Raw genomic sequence first — 12,164 nt, 5'->3', positions numbered from 1 at the left:
ACATGAGTCTTCCACTAGTTACTTCTTATTTATTACTTAGTTACTTAGTTATTCAGTATTTAAGTCCAGCTGAAAAAAAGAGCAGCCAAATCCTGCTTATAAAGCTACCTTGACATCCTTCCCTGTCCACAGTTCATAGACACTTGACAAGCACCTCTTTAAGCAGACAGGAGCTCACACTGCCCTTGTGCCACCACATCCATTTCAGCTTTCACAGCACAACTGTGAGGTAAGACAGCTGCTTAGCCTCACCGAGCTGCTTGCACCAGATCTCTGTGAGGCCACACAGTGAAAGTGAACAGGCAGGCAGGATGAGTAACCATGCTGCCAAACCCTTCCCTGATGTACACTTCTTCCAGCACAAAGCCTACCTCAGAGAAAGCAGCACCTGCCTTCTGAGTGCCAGGACTGTACATGGCGAATATTCCTTCTTTCAGACTGTGATAAATGAGGTGAATGGAATAGCTCAAAAAAAGGACAGCTACCAAAGCAAGGCTGCAACATCCTCCTCTATTCCAGCACTCATTCCATCACTCCAAACACATTCATCATCTCCTAAGATCTTAAGACTCCCTTTTTTACACCATAAGACTTTCTACCTCTCCTACTTCAAGGCAGCATTTTAACATTTTTTTGGGGATTATTACTTGGCTATAGGCAAGGCAAGAGCAATAGAAGAGCTACAACTGGATTAAGTTTATTCTTTCCTTGTATTATTAAGTAGGAACTAGAAACCAGGTGCTTAGAAAGCTCAGTTTGATTTTGGACATTTCCTTAAAAATAGGTAATCTATAGTGCTGAGTAAAAAGTCAAATAAGAGGCCACCACAAAGTGTGCAATTCAATAATAGGTTAATGAAACAAAGTATTCTTCCATATCTACCAGATCAATTTCCCTGACTAAATAAGGCATATTACACAACTGACTACAGAAACAGGTGCCTGCCCTGAAACTACTTCAGCTGTTTTATGATTTTTTAAAATTCTGATAATAATTTATGCTAATGATTCTGCAATTCCAGGATAAAACCCACTGTATTCATAGCAAAAAACATAAACATCTGAAAGTCAGGAACTCTAAGTTTCTAAAATCTTTGTGAGTCACATATAGTTGGAAACAGAAGGGTAAGTCTAGTACTGCAAAATCCTTCTTTAGAACACGTCCACATGTTAAAACTATGGCAGATATCTATTTAGCAGTACTTCTGGAATCACTGAATCCTATAAACAATCTTTTAATTTCTAAAAAAGCTGTAAGCAACTCCCTTATTACCTCCCCTCAGCATTCAGCTGCAGTATTTTCCTCCCCTCTCATTTTCTAGAAGTCACAAATTCTTCAGTACAGTTCAATTAATTAGAAATGGGATAGTTCCAGAGAAACATACATTTATACTGATGATTTTCCTAGAATTTAGCTAGTCATCTTTCTATGTTATTATTTTTAAGTCAACAATAAGGAAGAATATGATCATAGGTTTCATGATGAAAAAAAGAGCATGGGCAATTTTAATGGAAAATAATTATTTCAAAAAAGACCTCTCTCCATGCATGTAAATTAAAACTGTTACATTCTTCTATGAGATTCTACATGGCAGAACAAATTAATTACTTGAAATTTGTCCCAAAAGGGCAAATTTCAAAACATGACAATTTCAAGCTATACCAGTGATAACCATAGTTATATTTAAACTAACTGTTCTACTGCATACTTTATTAATTTTTATAGAATCTGACTGTGGAAACAAAAGCTAAGGGCATGAGAAGAATGAAAATTTCCTTTATCTTCTGTAGCATGTCTCTAGATAATTACTATATTCATTTACTCTTTCTTCCTCTTTCATGTTTGCAAAGGAGATGCAGCTCCTACTTCTAAAATGGGGATTTAATATGGAGTACAATGCTGTTGGTGCCAAAATAAAGATTTCAAAGAAAGTGGAGCCAAACGACGGGAAATTTCAAAACCATGTACTTGTACTAAAAATAAACTGACCTTACATAGATAAAGCCTACCATTTCAGTAAGCTGAAGAAGAAATTAATTATAGGCAATGATCACATATAAGAAAACCTCTTTTCCTCTGCTATAAAGACCCCTCCCAAACACAGGCTCAAGCTGCTGATCGCCAGCCACCCTAGAAGCACTGTCTTAGCACTGATGGCTGCTCTTCTGTAGGCCAGCATGCTCGCTGGCTCTGCCAGCAACATTGCTTGCTCCACGGCCTCTGTTGTCAACTACTGAAGCTCGCTCCTGTGCAGGTAACAAGGTACTGCACACCTTCAAAGAGGTATGTAACAGTAATTGAAATGTTAAGAGAAAAACATTATGTATTTTGCATTTATGCTAGATACAGAGCAAGAACATAAGGAAATAACATTTTCCTCCTGAAGATGCAAAATATGCCAAAGCAACCTTGATCATGTGATTATCAAGAGCTGTAAAATTAAGAGTGACCAGCTTAGTTTTTTAACTAATACAAAATACGGATTTTCATTCTTAATGTCAGAAATACCTCTATGTAGTGTGAAAGCCTTAAGCTCATCCAAAAGGACAATAAGCCATATAGCATTTTGAATATTCCAGAAATCCAGCAAGCATCATGACACAGTGGCAGAGCTTTCTTTGAAACTGTCATCAAAGATGACTGCTTTTTTTTGTGATATCATCACTCATTTACAATTTCCACAAATATTGTTTTCTGACAGTATAAATACAAACTTGACTGAAAAGAAAGATTGATGTCTATGCTTCCTACGTAGCTTAAGCCTTAAATATGTGATGATTAAGTTTTCCTCAAGAGTAAACACAGGTTTTTTGTGAAGAAAATTTACTTATGTTACTGCAATATACTCCTTCCACATATACATTTTTTTCAAATTATCAACAGAACACTTAACACAATCCTTACTAAAAGTCTTCATTCTTATCCTTAATAAGCAAGTGAATATGGAAACATATCTATAAATAAACACCATACAGAATGAAGTGTACAGATGTACAGATGAAGATACTAGGCTTTAAATTTAAAGGCTTTAAAGTCAGAAATGTATCTATACAATGCCACATTGTGTAGGGTATTGCATAATTTTACACTTCACTATGCACAAGTCATGACATAAACATACAGGATCCCAAATAAACCACCAGTAAGCTGTCTCCCTTGACTTTGGTCAGAAGAAAATTTACATAGCCTTATAAAGTACCATAACTTGACAATCTGGTTTATAATTTATTATTAAAGGTTAAAATCAAGAAAGAAGAAGAGCTGAAAGAAACCATTACACCAATGCCAAACAATATGGTAGCAGCAAAACCCAGAGGGATTTTAACTAAAGAACTAGTGTGTGAAAGGCTATAAAAGAGATTCTCCCATTTAAACTAACTGCTACGTGATCTGTAACAACAGATCATCTGTAACAACAGTTATGCTATGTAATAACACATTTAAAAAAATTTTAAAAAAGATTGAAAGACGTTAACAAATTACTTAAAGGTGATGGTAAACAGCTTAAAGGAAGAAAAAAACCCCACTGTGATACAAGTAAAAATGTGACGAACTGTGGATTATTTTCTTTCCTCTTGCAAAGGAAATAGTTTAACTTGCACAGCATGAAGAGAAAGAAAGGTAGCTGGATCACAATAGCAATCAAAATTTCTGCAAAACTGCTATCTGAAGCATCCCTTTTAGCATTCATTTTTAACTCTAGTTCCTTCTGAAAACAGAAAGATTCCAGGATACAGTGTTTATCAGCAGCTCTACCCTGCAGCATAAAAGACATCTACTTTTGTTACTTTGATTCCTATTGTTTTGCAGAAGTAAATATACACAGCTTAGTTTAAGAAAAAATTATTGGGGGTGGGGGGAGGAAACTCCCCATGCATCTAAAAACCATCACAGATTCATAGGAAGATTCCAAGAAGATTTGACTCTTAACTGATCGATCATTTAACTTGAAAGCATGAAACTAATTTATCTAACTTACAAATTTTCAGAGCCCAACAAATAGTTTTAAAAAAATCTTTCTAGTCTCAACTAAACTGTGACACTCGAAAGACACATGTTCTTGACTGTACGGTTTTTGTCTGTTGAATTTTCTTCAAAATTAAAGACTTCTTCACAATTAAAGATTTCATCCAAAAGAGAGGAAATTTTACTTTTTTTTTTTTAACGAAATTCATATGCACAAACACTCATTTAAATCTAAGAATTGCACACTTAAAGTAAAGAGGTTGGAAAGAAATAAAAGTCTGTTTGATGATATGTATCACATAAATTATGAGTTGAATAATTGTCCTAGCACATGAAAGATTTGTCTCAGGATCAACAACAGATTCAATATTTTTATTCACAAGCTGAAGTTTTAATTACTCCTTAATGCTTTCTGGGAGAGTAGTGTTGCATGCAAGGAAAACACGGTCACAACTATGAGCCCCACAGCTCTTGTCCTTTCTGTCTCGTGTATTTAGTTTCCTCTGTGCTTTGCAATGTTTCTTAGCAGTTTCTCACTCTAAGAAACTCTCTCATGCAGTGGTCTGTGCTTCTCGGGCCCACTTTCACTTCATCTTTTGGAAAAATTAGTAATAAACTAGCCCCTGTAAGGATCATACCTTAAAAGAAAGCTTCTGTATTAATACACTAGTTACACAAATGAGGGGAAAGTCATAATCTCAGCCTGCTGGCAGACACAGTAGACAGCACAGCATCAATAAACCTCTATTTTTGTTTACATCTCCCCCTATCCAGAAAACGTACATCTTTAGTTGAAATCAATGTTTCATCTTTTCAGCATACATGGTAAAGGACAAGTTCTCCTTGCTCATCTTTCATCTAAATATTACATCAGTCACACAACATGAACTTTTCCCTTGAGTTTTACTTCACAGTGATATATCCTCTAACAGTCTTCATTTCTTCCACCTCTCAAAGGAACACACAAGTTAGTTGGTAAAAAAATTATTTTTCCTTGATTAAAGTGTACTGTGAAGTAATTTAACAGTAAAACATACAACCAGGTATGGAAGAAACATGATTTTGAGAAGAAAACCTATGAAGCAAATACAACCCCTGAATTTTATCAATAATTAAATCCATGCTCCCTATTAATACTCTGTGCTTTATAAAATACTGGTTTTTAAACAAGTTATCACCTTTGCAAAGTCTACAGTTTTAAATTTGACCGCTTGGTTGAAAACTGAATGACTTAACACTTCTCAGTCTAGAACAGTTCAAATCTGGTCTTTGGATTGCATGCTTTGAGAACCCTGGATCCTGCTGAAACACTGCTTTGTGTGTGTGTGTCTGTGTGTGTTCTGTGATGTTTTCCTTATATTTAAAGGTACACATTGAAACACCAACAAGTACATGATAAACAGCTCCTCTGAGAGAGCATAACATCCTTCACAACACACTAGGCTACACTTGTTACACACGCACTAAAACACCAATTTTGTACACAAAACAGCTGAATCCTATATGTCCAAAATAAGTTCACAAAAATAAAAAAAATTCTAATGAATTATAATGTTACTTCAGGATTCTACACCAAAGACTGCATTTATTGTCCACTCCTCAGCCCTACAGAGACCAACCACTATACACTAAAATCAAGCTATATCGAGCAGATGCTACAGAGGACCAGTACAGACAGAGTGCCTTTTCATATATATACACATAAGTCCCATTACTGTACATACATATAAATATACATGCAGTTGAAACTTATGTGATGACAAGACAAAAACTACCATGAGCAAACTGATCTCCCTACAGACAGTATATTATGGGGCATTGCAGGAAAGAATCAGCAATGAAGAGTTATTTTCAAGTCACTTTCACACTTTTAAAGCACTCAATTTTACTTCCTTACATTTGTTTTCTATTTTAGAAAACTGTTGTACACTTACAAGCAGAATTGTACACAGCAGAAGAAAATTAGATAGAAAGAGAATCTTCTATGACAGAATTTCAAACTAATGACAATTATGATAACTTAGTTTCTCTATCAGGTTTTATTAAACAGAAAAAAGTATCTAGCAGTGACAGAAATCAAATGAAAAACAAGCATATCACTTACTTTTGAGTTCAAGAAGTTTCCTCCACAGAAACTTAAGCTTTGCACTATATTTTCCACCCTATTCAAGGAGATATACTGTGCACTGAATAACTTCACATTAACTACTTGAACATTGATTGTGTTCTGGGAAAGGACAGATAATTGAGATGAAGGGGTAGGAACAGATGCATAGGTGCAAAGGGGTAGGTGCGAAGCTAGAGTCATTTTCCTGATAACACAAGACCAAAACAAACAGCTTGTCTGCATACACAAGAAAGCGAGAAAGACACACACAAGGAGAAAGAAAGACAAATTAGAGACTAGAAAATAGAAACAGATGAAGTGACAAATCAAAAGAGTAAGAAAACTAATTCAGTATTGTGTAATAAAATGAGGAAGTGAACCAGCAAAAAACCTACAGAAATGGAAAAAAAATAGAGGAAAAAAATCCTAATTAAGCTGAGCACAATCAGAAAGACAAAGAAGGCCTAAAAGTACCAAGAGGGACTACATGCAATTTATTAATTAAAATCACCTCTTAATGTTACAAGTCAATAAAACACTTGGATGACATATTCTTTTCATTTTCAGTGGTCTTTGGGATCACTGCACCATCATGCATTTCATGCTGACTCCCAAATAGTATTTGTGTTTAGCCTAGAAAACACTACGGTTAAAAGCCTGAAGACATATAGAATCATAGAATCATTTAGGTTGGAAAAGGCCTTTAAGGGAGGGGAGTCTGCATCTCAAAGTGTTAAAGCATAATTTACACATTCAAATGCCGTATGAAGTATGTTATCACTCTGCACATATGTAAAAATGTGCCTTGAATTCTTGCTTTAAAAGTGTTTATTGTCTTTTCCAAAGTAGTGCAGTCTAGGAATCACCTAGTAAGATGGATCAAAAGCTGGAGCAATACTCTAAAAATCTTCCTTTTCATGAACGTACATCCGCCTCATGTACCACTTCAGTTGTAGCTACCATGTAGCCTACAGACAAGGAAAGGGTTACCATTCCCTGATTTTGCCATATGGTCTGGTTGCACCCAAAGCAGATGATGTGGTAAGATTTGATTTCTGCCTATAAGTGAAGTGGTTCTGGATCATCCTTATTCCCGTGACTAATGCAATCCACCTTTGAAGAAAATAGTAACATCTCATTTAAATGGTAAAATCCTAATAGAGAGCACTGAGCCCACCATACACCTCTGCAGCTGTGTGAAGTATGCACACTTTCACAGAGTGCACACATGCAAACACAATTCTACTACTACTCACTGTGCAGAAAGAACAATTTTTCTTCCCTTTGACTTCAAATGCCCTTGTAATAGACCATGTCTTTTAATGAGCAAGCATGGCAACAAGTTAAACTACTAGTAGTTCAGTGTGATTAAGGAAGTTATTTGCAAGATAATGGTTGGTTTATTGAATTATAGAAGCATTCATTCCATTGGCTTTCACAAGAAATTCAGGGTGTGGTTTCCTGGTCAGTTTAAGCTGATCTATAGCTAGAGTGAGCAAAGGCAATCATGTAATTCCTCACCCTTGTGTTTTCACAGCTCTCACGGCAGTGACTAACAACTGCAAGGCAGCATGGTACCAGAATGATTTATTTTACCATGCAGTTCACATATGACAGTTGCTACACTATGAGGGAGGTGCAGAAATGCACTGATGAGGATGGCGCTGCTGTGCTGCTCTTTTGGCAGCAGACCTGAGTTTCAACAACTTCAGCCAAGAGGGAAACAGCAAGAGCAGGGAAGAATGGTATTAACAGGAGTAGACAAAATACTTTTTCACCTACCCACTCTGCAAAGAGTATCAAAAATGCTGCCTCGAAGTGGACAATGCAAAACTCACTTCCACAGACCTGAAGAAATAGGAACAATTTTCACATACTGAAATGAGAAAAGAAAAAGGAAAAAAAAGTCTCATAAATATAGTCTTTCATTAAAAATATGCAGAACTAAATGAAACTGTAAGAACAAAATATAGACAATGGTCAAAAGCAAGAAAACCAAACGTAAAAGTACAGTTACATGCAACAGTTAATGAGTGCAAAAAAATTAACAACTGCAATTTGAAACAACAGCTGTAGGCATAATTTTATGATATAACTAACTCTCATTCTCATGTTTTGACACAAGATTTTGTTTAATCAGGATATTCTCTAAAAGAAAGTTGACAAACACACACTTGTGCTTATCACTTAAGACAGGATGAGTTCAGCAGAAAACCTGATAAATACTCCCTGGTAGAACCCAAATCAACTCCTTATCTCCCCAGACAGGGTACAAAAAGCAGATTAACTGTCTTGACTACAGACCAAATCAAATTAACAGCAATTTGACAACAGCTATGGAAACTAAGAGATTTATTAATATTTTGCTATTTTCATGTTTCTGATTGTGATAGATTATTTCCATTTCTGATTATAACAGAAAGTAGTAGTACACAAGATTTGGGAGTGAACAGCAAGCTCATAAGGCGAGATAACTTCATTCATACCAGGCTATACTACATGTTTTCCACAAGCACCTGACTCAAAGTGGGTTAAAAACAGGTATTTATGAAGCAACTATGGGAAAAAAATCGATGTAATTCCATGTAAAATATAATTTCTTTTAAAAGGCTCCTGAGCCAGAAATCTATGGATAATAAGAATGAAGTGGTTGATGACTCTTTAAAAGCTTGAGCATTATCTTCCAGAATTCCAAAGTCTTGTTACCTGAAGATTTAATCTGGTACCAGAATGACTGAATTTAATTTGAAAACAAAATACCACTGCTGTGTATATTGTTGTTCCTGAGCTTCCCTCTTACTAATCCACAAGGAGGCCACTAACCTCAACTATAAACACTTATAGGTTTAGGTACATATCTGGTCTGCTTTTGATAGCCAACAAAAAAAATACACCACTTTGGTTTCTTTGAATTTTTTAAGTTTAACTTGAGTCACATATTCCTGCTAAAAAAAATAAGCTTAAATAAAGAACCAATTTCTTTGCCATAAAACTGAAATTCTTACAGCTTTTTACAGAAATTTTCTGATCCAAATAAAAATTACTTATCTGTGTTTACTTTTATGTATTCTCACCCTTATTAAATATAAGGTTTGGATCTAAATTAGCCTCAGCATTCCACAGAAAGAAATTGATGCTTTTATTTCATTTCTGTATTAAAGCAGCATGGAAGTGTAATTTTTCTTCTTTTACTTTTTTGTTTTACTTTAGGTTTACTAGGGCAGTTTCAACCAATACCTCAATAGCTTGCATTTTCAACAAAGTTTGGAGATCAGCAAATGGCATTCAATTCTCAGAAGGTACTTAGCAACTTCCAACAAAAAAAAAGAACATTCCCAAATCACTCAAAAACCCCAGGTCTTCCTGAAGTGTCACAGGCATCTCAGAGCATACTCAAACTTGCAGTTATCACCAATCACCTGTATCTTCACTGAAGCAGATAAAGGCTCTACTTCAGAAAATTTATTTTAAAACACTCAGTTAATTCACCTTTAATACTTCCATAGTCTTTGTTTCACTCTCTCAAAAGAAAGGTTATTAGGGAGGTTCTACTTTGCAATGTTAGATTTGTAGAGTTTAAGAATTACATGTATTTTACCTGCATCATTTCTACCCAAACCAGAAACAATGCTAACATTAAGTTATCTTTAGTAGTATTTCAGGGCAGTACACAAACTCACCCATGACTCTTCTTCCCTCCTTTCTCAACTGAAATAATAAAACCCTTATAAAATTTTTTTTTAAAATACTTGGGAAAAGAGGTTATCATACTAGTTGTATGACAGCACAGGAACCTCACACCCACATCAGATAGCAATTCCAAACCTTAAGAAAGAAACAAACAAAGAAAAAAACCAAAACAAAAAAAAAATCCCTGTATTCTCTAATAGAACACAGGAAAAACAAAATTACAAGTTCCTCCACAAGCAAATCTGGCAAATTAAGAAAAAAAAAATTCACTCCAGTGAGAACTTTCTTAATTTTCTCTTGAAATTTTGCAACATGCACTTTTAAAGAAAATGTGAAAAAAATGCTGATATCAGAATTACTCAGTAGAATTTTAAATTAAATTTTTCAAAAAGATACCTCTTAAGACTATTTGCTGTTTGATTAATCAGCATTTATAAAAGACTGTTCTCATCAACATGTCTCCCTATAAAGTCTTCTACTACCATAGTGTGTTAAAAGATGTCAGGAAGTTTTTTCAACCACAAGGGAAAAAGAAGCCTTAACTTCTGTATCAGAATACCTAGATTTTAAGAACAGCAAAGATTTTACATGTCACCGACATTCAGGACACAAGTTTAAGTTAGTGCAGCATCTACATCTTTGCATGAAGTTGGAAGTGCTGACTTCCGTGAACATTTCTATTTTCACCTCTGCATATGGTTACAATGAAAAAAATAAACATTATGTTAGTTTCCTGGGACAGTTGAATTTCCCACCATGGCCAAGCTACCCAGATTCTAAAATATGAATTTTTGCATTCTAAAATATGAATAGGTAAAGGAAAAATATCAGCAATCAAATTTTCACTTAAAAAGCAGCCAGGGAAGTTAGCAGTACACACAATGAACTTGGGTTTATTACTTAGTTGCAAGTTGAGAAACTTTATCAAGACACACAACAGCCAGCTACCGTCACGCTATCCCAGCAGTGGGAGCACAATAATTCAGACTTGTTTAAAATATCTTTATCTTCTGAGGACGACAACGCTGTAGAAACTTCATCCCTGTAACAATCTGCTGCATAGTTAAGGCTTTCAATAAGGTCTACTAAAATGCATTACATGAACAACCCTTCTGATTATTGATTAACTCCGCAGAATAGATGTCAATCAGTTCGCTTCCACATATACACTTCCACCAGGCACCAGCGACAAGGCGAACACCAGCGGTTCCACGTTTTCTCTGTACAGAGAAGCACCTCCCAAAGTCGGGGTACTAAACTTCCATTACCACGTGAAACCGCAAATACCCAAAACCCCATCGCGATCCACCGCTAAGAAACCCGCGCGCCAAAGGATTTTTTTTACCACCTTAAGAGGGGTAACTCCGTAATAAAGTTTAAAACCCGGGCAAGCGCAGGCCCCGAGCGGCGGCCGCCCCCTCCAACCCGCGGGGGAAGGGGAGCCGCGTCCAGCCCCGCGAGCGGCGCTTCCCGGCGCATCCCGGCCCGGGGCCACGGCCCCGCGGGGCAGGAAACCGGCCCTGGCCACGGCCGTGGGGAAAACGCGACGCCGGCCGCCCTGGGAGAAAAAGAGAGAAAAAGAAAGAGGAAAGAAAAAGGAACGGAAGCGAGACCCGCACGCCCTGAGTACCACAAAGTTCCCGGCGGCAGCGCCCGGCCCCTCAGCTCCAGGACGGCGACGGCCGCTGGCTTCCTCCTTCTACAAGTACCTGGCGGAGCAGCCCTCGGGAATATCCCCACCCCAAGCCCGGCCCCTTCGAAACCCGGCCCCCCTCCGACACCCACCTTTCCCTCGCTCCACTCCGCTCCCTCCGACGGGGGCGGAGAGGACCTCCCCCAGCCCCTCTCTCTCCACCCCCGCTGCTCCGAGGAAGAAGGAGCCGGGATGTGCTGGTCACCGCCCCCCCCCGCCGCAGGCGGCACCAGGTGGAACCCCCGGGGCGCTCCCCCCGGCCAGCGGCCGCCGCCCGCCCCTCAGCACTCTCCCTCTGCGGCGCCTGCGCAGTGCGGCGGTCCCGCCGCTGTGGGGCGCGGTCGGGCTGTGCCGGGGCCTCGTCCGCCCGCTCCGGAGCACGGGAAGGCGGCATGGATCGCTCGGCATCACTTAAGTTGGAAAAGACTCCGAGGTCATCGAGTCCAATCTGTGATCCGAACGCCATGTCAACTAGACCATGGTACTACGTCCAGTCCTTCGCTAAACACCTCCAAGGACGGTGACTCTACTACTTTCCTGGGCAGACCCATTCCAAATTTTAATCAACCCTTCTGTGAAAACGTAACTCCTAATGTCCTCCCCTGGCACAGCTTGAGGCCATTTCCTCTTGTCGTGTCCCTGGCTGCCTGGAAGAAGGGACCGACCCCGAGCTGGCTGCACCCCTTCAGGCAGCTGTAGAGAATGGTG

General features: G+C 38.2%; 1 protein-coding gene across 10 annotated transcripts in view; it reads right to left on the bottom strand.

Moving 5' to 3' along the window:
* PTBP3 (polypyrimidine tract binding protein 3) overlaps positions 1-11,736 on the bottom strand; it is a 45,958-nt gene extending 34,222 nt beyond the window's left edge. For 6 of the 10 annotated variants that reach the window (XM_041486308.1, XM_041486311.1, XM_041486303.1 and 3 more), the window contains exons 1-2: positions 11,549-11,736; positions 7,856-7,949 (exon numbers count right to left, since the gene is read on the bottom strand). The gene's annotated coding sequence lies outside the window, so the exon portion shown is untranslated. Of the gene's footprint in view, positions 1-6,070; positions 6,311-7,855; positions 7,950-11,393; positions 11,412-11,548 lie in introns of those variants that run through there. The other 4 variants (XM_041486304.1, XM_041486305.1, XM_041486306.1 and 1 more) reach the window with 4 other exon arrangements.
* Positions 11,737-12,164: the final 428 nt, after the last annotated feature.

The sequence above is a fragment of the Pyrgilauda ruficollis genome, unplaced genomic scaffold (genome assembly GCF_017590135.1).
Source record: "Pyrgilauda ruficollis isolate IOZ18807 unplaced genomic scaffold, ASM1759013v1 scaffold75, whole genome shotgun sequence".
NCBI classification, from domain to species: domain Eukaryota; kingdom Metazoa; phylum Chordata; class Aves; order Passeriformes; family Passeridae; genus Pyrgilauda; species Pyrgilauda ruficollis.
Note: the sequence above shows the minus strand (reverse complement) of the source record. Positions and strands in the feature narration are given on the sequence as shown.